General features: G+C 48.5%; 1 protein-coding gene and 1 long non-coding RNA gene across 3 annotated transcripts in view; one reads left to right on the top strand and one right to left on the bottom strand.

Moving 5' to 3' along the window:
- KIRREL2 (kirre like nephrin family adhesion molecule 2) overlaps window positions 1-13,076 on the bottom strand; it is a 93,158-nt gene that overhangs the window by 53,096 nt on the left and 26,986 nt on the right. The gene's annotated exons all lie outside the window — the stretch shown is intronic.
- Window positions 2,135-5,106, top strand: LOC142661651 (uncharacterized). The gene is made up of 2 exons (XR_012850780.1): window positions 2,135-2,206; window positions 4,788-5,106. It is a non-coding gene; the product is annotated as an uncharacterized LOC142661651 (long non-coding RNA).

Raw genomic sequence — 13,076 nt, 5'->3', positions numbered from 1 at the left:
TGGCCGCCCCATACAGTGTATTCTTAGGAATCAATCCATCAGCAATGGCCGCCCCATACAGTGTATTCTTAGGCCTCATTCACACGGCAGGGTTTCCCGGCCGGGTGCCGGCCGTTCATAAATCGGCCGGCACCCGGCTGCATTAGGAATAATAGACCCCTAATGGGGCTATTCACACGACCGATTTTTTGACGGCCGGGAAATCCGGCCGTCAAAAAATAGGGCATGCTCTATCTTTGCCCGGGTACCCGGCCGCCCGGCTCCCATAGAAGTCTATGGGGCCGGGTAATACACGGCCATCACCGGGATGTGTCCCGAGTGACGGATGGGTTTTCCGGCTCTTGCGCTCTATCTCCTCCTCCTCACAGCGCAGAGTGCATGTGAGGAGGAGGAGTTGATGCCATTCTGACGAATGGCATCGCTGTACACTGTGTGGCAGGGCCGGGGTGTACAGCAGGTGGAAGGAGCGCTGCGCTGGCTCCCTTCCCCTGCTTGTTAAAAGCTCCCTGGCCCGGCGACACCTTCGATGGCGCCGCTAGCAGCTGCTACTACTGCGGCTGCTACTACTGTAGCGACGCCACTATAGCAGAGCAGGGAGGTATCTCCCCGCTTTGCTATGTGCTAGCCGCACTTTAGCTCCTTGAAGGAGCGGAATCCCCGTGTTTTCGGGGATTCCGCTCCTGGACAGAGCGCTTGATGTCTCTGTCCATATCTGGGCAGTGACATCAGGGGAAACTCCTGAAGCGGAATCCCCGAACACATGGGGATTCCCCTTCAGGAGCTGCCGCTGATGTCACTGTCCGGATCTGCCCGGCCCGGCACGGATGCATAACTTTATGCAAACCGGCCGGGCAAAATGGCCGATTTTACCGGCCGACACTCAGGCTCGGGAACGACCCGGTCGTGTGAATCCCGCCTTAGGAAACAATCCATCAAAATGGCCGCCTCATACAGTGTATTCTTAGGAAACTATCCATCAAAATGGCCGCCCCATACAGTGTATTCTTAGGAAACTATCCATAAAAATGGCCGCCCCATACAGTGTACTCTTAGGAATCAATCCATCAAAATGGCCGCCCCATACAGTGTATTCTTAGGAAACTATCCATCAAAAATGGCCGCCGCCCCCCCTAGACACAGCTAACAGGTGCACTTCCCATGAATAGGCGGCCATTTGTGTTTTCCTCGGCACTTTGAAATTCCTACAGAACGCGACCGCTACGTCTGCCATATTTTAACGTGCGATGGATGACCCCAGACACGAACACTGAGCTGAGGACGGAGGAGAAATATTGGACAGGAGCTTGTTATCCGACCATCTTCCCCTCGCCCACCGGAGACACATGTCCGACAAGAAAGCGCAAATATAAAACGTCTTGTCCTGGACATCGCCGTCTCTTATCTGATTGGATTAACAAGAGCAAGAAGACGCCAAGAATCAATAGTCGTTATCATTGGTCTGTTCTTTCTTTATTAGAACGCCAGCGTGGCAGTATTTACCGTATACAGCACAAGGCGGCGACAGCGCAGCGTAGAGCGCGGAGCATGAGTGGCGCGTGATTTAAAGGAGGATTTTTATATCATTTTTTCTACTCATTATGTTATTTTGCATTTTTTATGTTTATATAGACAGTAAAATTCCTGAAGCGTGTCTTCCCACGCAGCGTTTTTAGGGAAGACGCCATGTTTTTTTGTGCCGTTTTTCCCTGGGTCGTGTGCATGGGGCCTTATTTATAGTTTTTCTTTCTTTTAAAAGAAAACTTTGTCAATGTGTTTAGTGTTTTATGAAATTTTCTCAGAATCATGGGTTGCAAAGACGAAACTTGGGCACTGTTCACACAGAGTTTTTTTGGCACTGATTTTGACGCGGAAACTGACCGGAGTCGCGAGAAGATGCAGCATACCCATACCTCCCAACCGTCCCGGATCCGGCGGGACAGTACCGGTTTCTCACCACTGTCCCGGCGGTGTGCAAAATGTCCCGCTGGGCGCTGCATCCAAACTGCTGATCGCTGCTGACTGCAGCAGCGATCAGAAGAAGGCAGGAGTCTTTTGGCGGTGTTCTCACTGCGATCGATGCCGGCCCGGGAATGGACCAGTCCAGTCACCTGACCTGTCACCTGACCTCACCGGTCAGGTGACTGGACTGGTCCACTTCCGGGCCGGCATCGACACCAGTAAGAACACCGCTGCAAGACTCCTGATGGTGAGTGACGTCAAAAGCAGAGCGGAGAGTGGCAGCAGTAGGGCCGGCTACCTCTACCGCTCTCCGCTCTGGCGGCAATGTGGCCCCTACAGGGGGGCTGTGTGTGGAGCTATTTACAGGGGGGCTGTATCTGGTGCTATCTACAGGGGGGCTGTGTGTGGATATATCTACAGGGGGGCTGTGTGTGGAGCTATCTACAGGGGGGCTGTGTGTGGAGCTATCTACAGGGGCGCTGTGTGTGGATATATCTACAGGGGGGCTGTGTGTGGATATATCTACAGGGGGGCTGTGTGTGGATATATCTACAGGGGGGCTGTGTGTGGATATATCTACAGGGGGCTGTGTGTGGCGCTATCTACAGGGGGCTGTGTGTGGAGCTATCTACAGGGGGGCTGTGTGTGGAACTATCTACAGGGGGTTTGTGTTGTGGAGCTATCTACAGGGGGGCTGTGTGTGGCGCTATCTACAGGGGGGCTGTGTGTGGCGCTAGCTACAGGGGGGCTGTGTGTGGCGCTATCTACAGGGGGGCTGTGTGTGGCGCTATCTACAGGGTGGCTGTGTGTGGCGCTATCTACAGGGGGGCTGTGTGTGGCGCTATCTACAGGGGGGCTGTGTGTGGCGCTATCTACAGGGGGGGGGCTGCGCGTGGCGCTATCTACAGGGGGGGGGGGCTGCACGTGGCGCTATCTACAGGGGGGGGGGCTGCGCGTGGAGCCATCTACAGGGGAGGGGGGGCGGCTGCTGCTGCTGCGCGTGGAGCCATCTACAGGGGAGGGGGCTGCTCGTGGAGCTATCTACAGGGGGGGGGGGCCTGCGCGTGGAGCTATGTACAGGGGGCTGTGTTTGGCGTAATGTACAGGGGGGCTGTGTGTGGAGTGATCTACAGGGGGGCTGTGTGTGGCACTATCTACAGGGGGGCTGTGTCTGGCGCTATGTACAGGGGGCTGTGTGTGCTGCTATCTACAGGGGGGGCTGTGTGTGGCGCTATCTACAGGGGGGCTGTGTGTGGCACTATCTACAGGGGGGCTGTGTGTGGCACTATCTACAGGGGGGCTGTGTGTGGCACTATCTACAGGGGGGCTGTGTCTGGCGCTATGTACAGGGGGCTGTGTCTGGCGCTATCTACAGGGGGGGCTGCGTGTGGATGATTTTTCCATAGACCGGTAGCAGAGTAACACAACTGAAAAAAAAAAAAAATCCCCATCATGTAACTCTGCTACCTGTCAATTGAAAAGTCATCCACAACAGGGTCTCCCTCTTGACTTTCATTGTTCTCAGCCTTTTGGTTTGTCCTGCAGCAGCCGCTGCCGCCGTGATGAGAAAATGTTATACCCAAGATAGGAAAAGTAACACAAAGACGACATAACCGGATCCCTAATATCTGTGATATCCGGACAGTCCAGAGATCCGCAGTGATAATGTGCGCACGTTATCTGCAGAAGGATCTGGCCGTGATTTGATGTGTTTATGCCGGATATTGGGCGTGGTTAGGGGCGTGGCTTAAAATGGCCCTCTTTTCCGAATTCAAAAGTTGGGAGGTATGCATACCTCCCAACAGTTCACCGGATTGCCCCGCGAATCGGGTGACAAAAGGGGTGTGGCCTGTTTAAATTTGCATAAAAGGGGCGTTTTTATGTGATTTTAGGCTTTCCAGTCCGGAAAGTCTGATAATCGGGCACCTGACCTGTTGTCTGCTCCCACTAGTATAAGGGCATCTCATAGATGGGGTCGTCCTGGTGACAGAGTTCCCTTTTTATAAGTTCTGTGACAACAACTCCCAGCAGATATCTCACATTGGGAGTTGTATCTTCTCCTCTCTGTCAGGACTATTGTTATGGGGAGAATCCAAACACCCGCAGCTCTTTACGTGGCGCTGACCTGGTCATCCCCCATTGACATAAATAACACCCCATGACCCCATTGTCCTGTCATTATGGCCCCCGAGAGCTCGTAGAAAGTTTCCCTGTCCCTTTACATACTGGAGTCGTCGTTTTCTGTCAGGTTTCTTTTCTATGTCCGTTATTTGGGAAAGCTGGGTGACAACTGACAAAGTCGCCATTATAACTACCAGACTCCTAAATAACACAAACATCTGCCAGTTACAGCTCCCGCCGCCTTTCAGTGATCTGGGAAAGCTGGGTGACAACTGATATAGTCGCCATTATAACTCCCAGACTCCAAAATAACGCAAATTTCTGCCAGTTACAGCTCCCGCTGCCTTTCAGTGATCTGGGAAAGCGGGGTGACAACTGATATAGTCGCCATTATAACTCCCAGACTACAAAATAAGGCAAATATCTGCCAGTTACAGCTCCCGCTGCCTTTCAGTGATCTGGGAAAGCTGGGTGACAACTTTAGTCAGGGATACAAACGCGCATTTAGAGATTTAGACCATTTGTAAATGACTGACCACTAGATGGATCAGCTACTCAGGAGCCTAGGAAAGCAGCGTCACAGCTTCTACCATGGCGGCCATCTTGTTTGCCACCCAGCTTTCCCAGGAAGCAATGGCTGACAGGAGAGAACGACAAATATTGTGAGGTCCTTTGTGTGTTTTGACTTGAGTCGGTGTCTCTTTCAGGGCCGGTTGCCGCGGTGATGAGGCCTCGGCCTACCTGCTGAGCTAGTGATCAAAGACGAAGAAAAACCCATATGTGATACATCAAAGCAGCATGGCGAGAAGCTATAAACCAGTCACGGCCATTACTGAGCGCCGCCGTCTTTTATATGTCGATTCAGGACTTATCCCTCCATAAACCTGGATAATTAACCCTCGCAATTTACCTAACACAAGGATGGGACAATAATCCCCCATCACAGGGTCCTGTATACCCCCTATATAGGGAGATGTAGCGATGATGTCGTTTACTGCCCTTCAGTAAAAAGAAGTTAAACTCTAATATAGCAATACTTGTACATGTAATGTGTCCATTCACTGACAGCAAGCAGAGACTTTGAAAATGGCAAGGAATTGAAACGCAAATTCATTGTAAAATTGCAAACATGAGCTAAGAGCCATGAAGATATAAGGCACTTTGATGGTTAATACATATTAACCCCGTACTTGCCGACTCTCCTGGAATGTCCAGGAGATTCCCGGAAAAAAGGCGAAATCTTCCGGACTCCAGGAAGTCTGTATTTATTTAAGGGGTCTGGTCTTGGGGTCTGTATTTATTAAGCGGGTCTGGGGTCTGTATTAAGGGGGTCTGATCTGGGATCTGTATTTATTAAAGGGGTCCCAGGCCTGTATTAAGGGGGTCTGATCTGGGATCTGTATTTATTAATGGGGTCCCGGGCATGTATTAAGGGGGTCTGATCTGGGAACTGTGTTTGTGTAGGAGATCGGGGATTGTATTTAGGAGTCTGGGGGTCTTTATTACTTTATGGGGGTTTGTATTCATTTTGGAGTGGGATGAAGGGGGTCATATGTACTAGTTGTGATTTAATGGCCGTAGCTCAGGGGCTCCCCTTAAATAAATAGGCGCCCGGGGCATAAAGAAAAATGCGTGCGGCGCCTCGTCCACCTGTTTTCTGAATCTCACTGATGTCAAAAGTTGACATGTGTGATTATCCCTGGTGGTCCTGCTGGGTGGGGGTGAGTTTTCGAAGAGTTACTAGGACCCCTCTTACCCCCAGTGTGGCTCTTCCTTTTATTGGGGTACATATAGATGGGGTCTCTTCCTTTTATTGGGGTACATATAGATGGTATCTCTTCCTTTTATTGGGGTACATATAGATGGTGTAGCTTCCTTTTATTGGGGTACATATAGATGGGGTCTCTTCCTTTTATTGGGGTACATATAGATGGGGTCTCTTCATTTTATTGGGGTACATATAGATGGTGTAGCTTCCTTTTATTGGGGTACATATAGATGGTGCCTCTCCCTTTTATTGGGGTACATATAGATGGGGTCTCTTCCTTTTATTGGGGTACATATAGATGGTCTCTTCCTTTTATTGGGGTACATATAGATGGGGTCTCTTCCTTTTATTGGGGTACATATAGATGGGGTCTCTTCCTTTTATTGGGGTACATATAGATGGGGTCTCTTCCTTTTATTGGGGTACATATAGATGGGTGTGTCTTCCTTTTATTGGGGTACATATAGATGGGGCAGATTCGATTTCTTCTGTGCAGTTGATTGAACCTCCTTTATCCGTCAGCGGTTATCGCACGCCTATAGACCGTAAGCCTGACATAGGATTTCCGCGTCTTGAGATATCCCAGAGCTCGTTTTATTTCGGACGGTCCCGGAGCGCGTTCACAAGAGACCGTTGGCGGCCATATCTATACATCCAGTATATAAACCTGTGATGCAGAGAAGATTTACACCGGCCTCGTGCCAGGAAACTGATTGGCTGTAATAGAAGAGTCAACACAAAAGAGCGAAACGCAGTGAGAGTCAAAATCCCATTTCCAAACTGAATGACGGGGCCAAGATTCAAGCCCCATTAAACAATCTCGTCACCCTATAGATGAAAAATGACGCCCTGGAACGGGTTCTTTCCTTCGAATAACACTGTGAAGCCTCCCTGACGCGTTTCGGGCCTGCAATGCATCATGGGCCGCGCTGACAGGTTCAGGTTTTTCTGCGCCATCTGTTATCCTTTGTTTTGGCGCTTTCACCGGTTGTTTATTTAGGTTTCTTGGGGCATATGGGACGTCAGGAGACACGAGTTATCAAGAGGGGGGATGCGCACCCCGAATAAACGCGCATTTATTTACTGCACGTAAGGCGCACATTGCTTGTTCTTTTCTATTTTTGGGCCAGAGTTAAAGAAAACAGACGATAAAATATTTGATGGAACGTCGTGTCGCCAAACGCAAACAAACATAACAAAAAAATAGATTTGGATCGTCCCCTTTAAAAAAAACAAAAAACTTATCTGTCTCTGGGAAAGCTGTGTACCAATTAATATGACTGACATTACAGCTACTGGCAGGTATTTTTACCCAGATTTCCTAGACTTCTGAACGGCAAATCTCCCTTGTTTTGAATGTATCACTCCCTATAGATATCCTACAGGAGTCTGGGAAAGCTGGGTGTAATAATATATATGATGCATATACAGTGTATTAGTCCTGGTTTCAGAGATTTATTAGATATAGCTGTTTCTGGGAAAGCTGGGTGACAAACAATATGGCCTCCATTATCTGACAATGGATGTCACCCAGCTTTCCCAGACCCCTGAATGGTAAATCCAACTAGTTTTGGACTGTATAGATTTGTTTACAGGAGTCTGGGAAAGCTGTGACAATATAACACGACCTGTACATGTCTTAGTTCTGGTAAAGCTGGGTGGCGACAAGTTGCCACAAGGTCTGTCCTCCAGCTCTCCCAGACTCCTGAATGGCACATCTGCCTAGGTATGAAACTGTTAACCCTTTACTCATCCATCACTTCATAATTATAGAGACTTGCTTTTCAGGAGTCTGGGAAAGTTGGGTGGCAATCTCAGTAAGAGCTGAGATGGTGGCCTCATTTTGTATTTTTTTTTCTTTATATATATATACACCTAAATCTTATTGGCCATTTTTGGTGATCCGATGAGCCGTCTGTGATAAAAGTAAGGTCGGTGCCGAATGGCGACTTTCATAGTTGCGCGTCATCCACCATCGTGTGATTGTCATCCGACTGGCGCCCCCATAATCTGCTGATTTTAGTTCTACTGGCCCTTTAATTGCCGCTAACCCGTCTTTCAGTAATTAACAGAATTAATATTAAAAATGACAATGGAAGCCGCGTCCGGATTCGTTAAACGCTCCATTTTCCCCGTCAGCTTTCGTTGCCAATATTCACATTATTGTTTCAAACGAAAGGAAAATCAATGATTTCGGCCTCGTCCTGGACGGATCACGTCGCCGCAGACAACTGAGCGCGCAAAAAATATCCATTAGCTGATTACACAAATGACGACACTTTGTGACAACGCTTTTAAAACAAAAGATTTTTCACATTTTTTTTATGAATGATCTGAGGAAACCACAGACCGGATCATCTCACAACAAATAATCAGAACCCCGGGACTAGGCTGCTGTGAGGGACCGGCTCCAGTGGTCCCTATGCCCCTTACACTACTTGCACATGGCTCCGTCTCAGCGTATGTAACATGACCATGGCAAGTTTTATGATGCCCTTCTGTCCTTCAGGGACAAATGGGGGGCAGAGGTGCGGGTACCGTAGAGGCAGCTACTGCGGTTGCTATGAGGCCCAGGAAAAAGGTGGGCCCCATCCACCATCTCACCACACGCACCAGGGAGGGAAGATTGGGCCAAATTTCACGATGCCCTTCTGTCCTTCATGATAGGTAAAGATGAGAAGAACGTTGTATTCATTTTCTGCGGCTGCTATGTGGCCTCAAACCAAAGCAGGGAAAATTGGGCCCAAGGGTCAGGATACCCTTTCGGCCTACCAGGTATGAAAAGTTGGAGGGGGCAAAGATATACACATAAGCGAAATCTCTTTTCCGTGGGGCCCTGATGAGCAGAGGGACCCAGCTCTATTTTGGACTCATGCCCGTTCCCCACGGGTCGCGTGAACCTGCGCAGCTCTCTCCACGTGTACCGTAACTTTAGAAAACAACCGGAAACGGGGACAAGGCCCATCATGCCCTACATAGTATTTAAATGTGAGGAGGGGCAAAGGTAAAGCTATATATAAAGGCAGCTCCTGGGGCAGGGGAGACCCCCCAGCTCAGAGATGCCCTATGCCCCTTCTTTATGGGCAGGGAGCAACCGGGCCCCATTCCTGATGCCCTTTTGGCCCATGCGTTATGGAAAGGCGAGGATTTCCCAGCATCCTCTGCTGATAATTGATGATTTGGGGCATCCTGGTGACTCCGCTGACCCTCCGATGACTCCTCGTCAGGTAGCGGCCCCTGGTGACTGTACACACTGGGGGTGATAAGGCAGGAATGTGCTGAGGTGACTTCCCGGAGATCCATCAGGGGCCCCGTCCCTCTTTGTGTGTGGGATGGTGACAGGTTACTCCGGCCAATATGGCGGCCGCCGCTGTTTGACTTGTGACTCATTGGCCTCTTGTGATCGTCTTGGGTTTCTCGGCCGTCTCTCGCTGTTTGTCGATCTCCTCGTCATTGCGTCTTCTCTTTCCACAAATAAAAGGAGCTTTTCCCCCGGCACAAAGGCGGCGTCTCCTGAACGCGGGATTTACTGACGCTGTGGCCCACTGATAAGTTAATTCTCCATCAGAGACTCCTCGCCATCGTCTTGTGAAGTTATTAAGCAATAATGGAGGAGGATTAGCGGGGAAGAATCATCAAGTCACTTTGATGTGGGTGAAACCAGCGACAGAGAAACCGCCATTAAGAGCTTTACGGCGCGGTTTACCTTTAAACACCTCATTACGTTTCCTTTTTTCATCCTTATATATACTAAGAAAAATTCCCAGTAAATATAAATCCCTGAGTCAATCTAAAAAAAAATAATCTGATTTTTAGTTCTATCTGTTCTTGGAAAAGTTGGGTGATTACCAATATGGCGGTCATTACAGGGAACATTAGGCGGATGGGGTTGCATTACTGCTTTAGATTTGCCATTCAGGAACCTGGGAAAGCTGGGTGGCACCTCAATACACTATTCTGTTCCTCTAATGGTGGTCATATTGGTTGTTACCCAGCTCTCCCAGGAACAGATGTAACTGATATTGTATGGGGTTCTTTATATTCCTGCGTGCGGACTCCTCTCGATTCTACGCTGCAGAAGAACTCTTATCTGAGAAGAACTCTTCATCCTCCTCCTCCTGCTGGTTCATGAATAGAATTCCAGAACTACAGTGTAGACTGACACACAGCATTTAGTATTGGAATCTAACCCTATAGAACAATCTAGAATTATTTGCTTTATAGGGTCTGTGGAAATCTGGATAAGGCCCCCCGGGGGTCACTGTCATGGCGTCTGTTTGTGGTAGTCACCTTAGAAATAACTGAATAGAATATTATTTTACTGTCGCCATTAACCCCTTCCCGGTTGACTGGTCCTCCTCAGCCGGCACAGTCCGTTGCTGTCCATTGGCCCGTATGTGGCCCCCGGGCTTTTATTCCGTGCCCATTGTCCTCCTCACTTCTGAAAAGTTTTAGCCAAAACAAAAGTTTCCGTGACCGAGCAGGACAAGGAGGTGAAGTCACAATCTGCATTGTCTTCTACAAGGGGACCAGATCCTGCGGGACAATGGGATTTCCTCCATGCTCAGGGTCCCCTATTGTCCGTCTTGAGCCGTCTTTGTGCTGCCCCTCGGCTGGAGCCCAGGACGTGGCTCCACGGGTCCCCCATTCCTCTCATACCTCAGTGACACTAAGAACATTGCTGCCTCTTCACTTTCTTTGTGTGCGGGCCCCTTGGATCCGTTAATGTCCGCTCTGCATTGTTATTCCGCCTGTTGCACAGATAAAGTCCTTATGGGACCCCTGTGTCAGCTGTCAGTGACGTCAGGGGCCGGGTGAACGCTGCCATATTGCGTCCGATGAAGGTCAACAATATCAATGACCCCCAATTACCAGTAGTCTCTGCCGTGGTCGCTATCGGGGTCTTTTGTAGTCACCAACATAGACAAGACCGGCATCTCAACGTCCGACTACGATCAGTTGTATATAGGAAAAAATATACACATCCGGGCAAAAATATTGCTGCATGAAACCGAATCCTGCTCACACAGCTGAGGGTTTGTTACAATGTGTCAATCTAGGCACTCAGATGTAAGCTAAATACATCAGTAGCACAAGTTTCTGCCCTTGACTTCAAGCTCCCACCTACACTGCTACATTGTAACAAACGCTCAGCTTCAATGTATAATGAAAAGATCTGCAACTTTCTAGTATTCATTATGTTTTCATTTCTCACCATTTTCAAGATCTCTGCTTGCTGTTGGTGATCAGATACATTCTAGTTTACAACCAGAGATGGAAAACCCGTCCTGACCTAATACTTTTCACAGCTAAAGGTTTGTTACAATTGTATCCAGTCTAGACAATCCTAAACAGCCTGGATTCCAGATTGATCCATTTTACCTGCACTGATACATTGTAACAAACTTATGAAGACAGGAGAGAGATTTGTGATACTGAAATGTTTAGTTCACAGAGGAGAGTATAGACTGGATACAGCTGTGACAAAGCCTCAGCTGTGAGAAGTATTAGGGCTTTGCATTTTTTATAGCCTTTGGACATAGACAATAATGTTCCGTTTACTGATAGCAAGCAGAGATCTTGAAAATGGTGAGTAAATGAAACACAAAGTATATTAGAAAGTTGCACAACTTTTTATTGTACAATGATGAAGCTTTATTGACGTAAGACTGGACAGCCCCTTTAAGCCGTGTGATTGGCTGGAGTTTTTTCCCTGCTGAGGCCTTTTGGTATTTTATGCCAGGTCACCATTATTAACCCCTTCAAGGAGCTCATTAAAATCCCATTGGGGGCATTCCAGCATAGCCATTAATCCTGAGTTTGCCGCCCCCCTTCCAAGGGTCTTTTATCTCTGTCTCAGCGTGTAAGAATGGGGGGGGGGGGCGGCTTTATTGTGCCATATGGACTGGGGTCACCATTTTACTCCCTACACAGCAGATTAAGGGATGACTCCAGACAGCTCGCAGTGTTATAAACCGGACGCTGTGATAAACAACAACCCGCCAGGACGTAATCACATAATCCGACTCACGGAATATCATTTATTGACACAAATTCATCAAAAAATATAATATTTTAGACGACACTATTTTTATAAAATTCTGCATGTCCCCTTTAAATTCTAAAAAAAATAAATAAAAAATTAAAAAAAGAATTGGATTCAGCCTTTTATTTGTTGGATGAATTTCTAGGAAAGCTGGGTGACCACCAATATGACCACCATGAAATCTTGCTCAGGGTTTGAAGTGTCACCCAGCTTTCTTGGATTCCTGAATGGCAAAGCTGTCTATTTGTATATAATTATAGTACAAGAGTCTGGGAAATCTGAATGATGATGAATCACCATTACATCCCTTACAAGAGAAGTACTGAAGTGTCACCCAGCTCCTGCAGACCCCTGAATGGCAGACCCCCTTAGTTTCGCATTGGTACCCCACCCCCACATTTCTGTAGAATTAGGCAGCGCTGGGTGACAAACTAAGGGCATGACCACACGTGGCGGATTTCCTCCGCAACTGTCCGCATCAATGCCGCACAGAATCTGCGTTGCAGATTCTGCTGCGGATCTGCACAAAATGTGCAGTAAATTGATGCGGACTAGCTGCTGCGGACTGCGGGAAAAGTGCTTCCCTTCTCCCTATCAGTGCAGGATAGAGAGAAGGGACAGCACTTTCCCTAGTGAAAGTAAACGAATTTCATACTTACCGGCCGTTGTCTTGGTGACGCGTCCCTCTTTCGGCATCCAGCCCGACCTCCCTGGATGACGCGCCAGTCCATGTGACCGCTGCAGCCTGTGCTTGGCCTGTGATTGGCTGCAGCCGTCACTTAGACTGAAACGTCATCCTGGGAGGCCGGACTGGAGACAGACGCAGGGAGTTCTCGGTAAGTACGAACTTCATTTTTTTTTACAGATACATGTATATTGGGATCGGTAGTCACTGTCCCGGGTGCAGAAACAGTTACTGCCGATCACTTAACTCTTTCAGCACCCTGGACAGTGACTATTTACAGACGTCTCCTAGCAACGCTCCCGTCATTACGGGAGCCCCATTGACTTCCTCAGTCTGGCTGTAGACCTAGAAATACATAGGTCCAGCCAGAATGAAGAAATGTCAAGTAAAAAAAGCAAGACGCATCCGCAGCACACATGACATGTGCATGACAGCTGCGGACTTCATTGCGGAACTTTGAATCTCCATTGAAGTCAATGGAGAAATTCCGCCATGAG

This window comes from Rhinoderma darwinii, chromosome 10, assembly GCF_050947455.1.
Source record: "Rhinoderma darwinii isolate aRhiDar2 chromosome 10, aRhiDar2.hap1, whole genome shotgun sequence".
Classification (NCBI taxonomy): Eukaryota; Metazoa; Chordata; class Amphibia; order Anura; family Rhinodermatidae; genus Rhinoderma; species Rhinoderma darwinii.
This window is presented reverse-complemented; position numbering and strand designations above follow the sequence as displayed.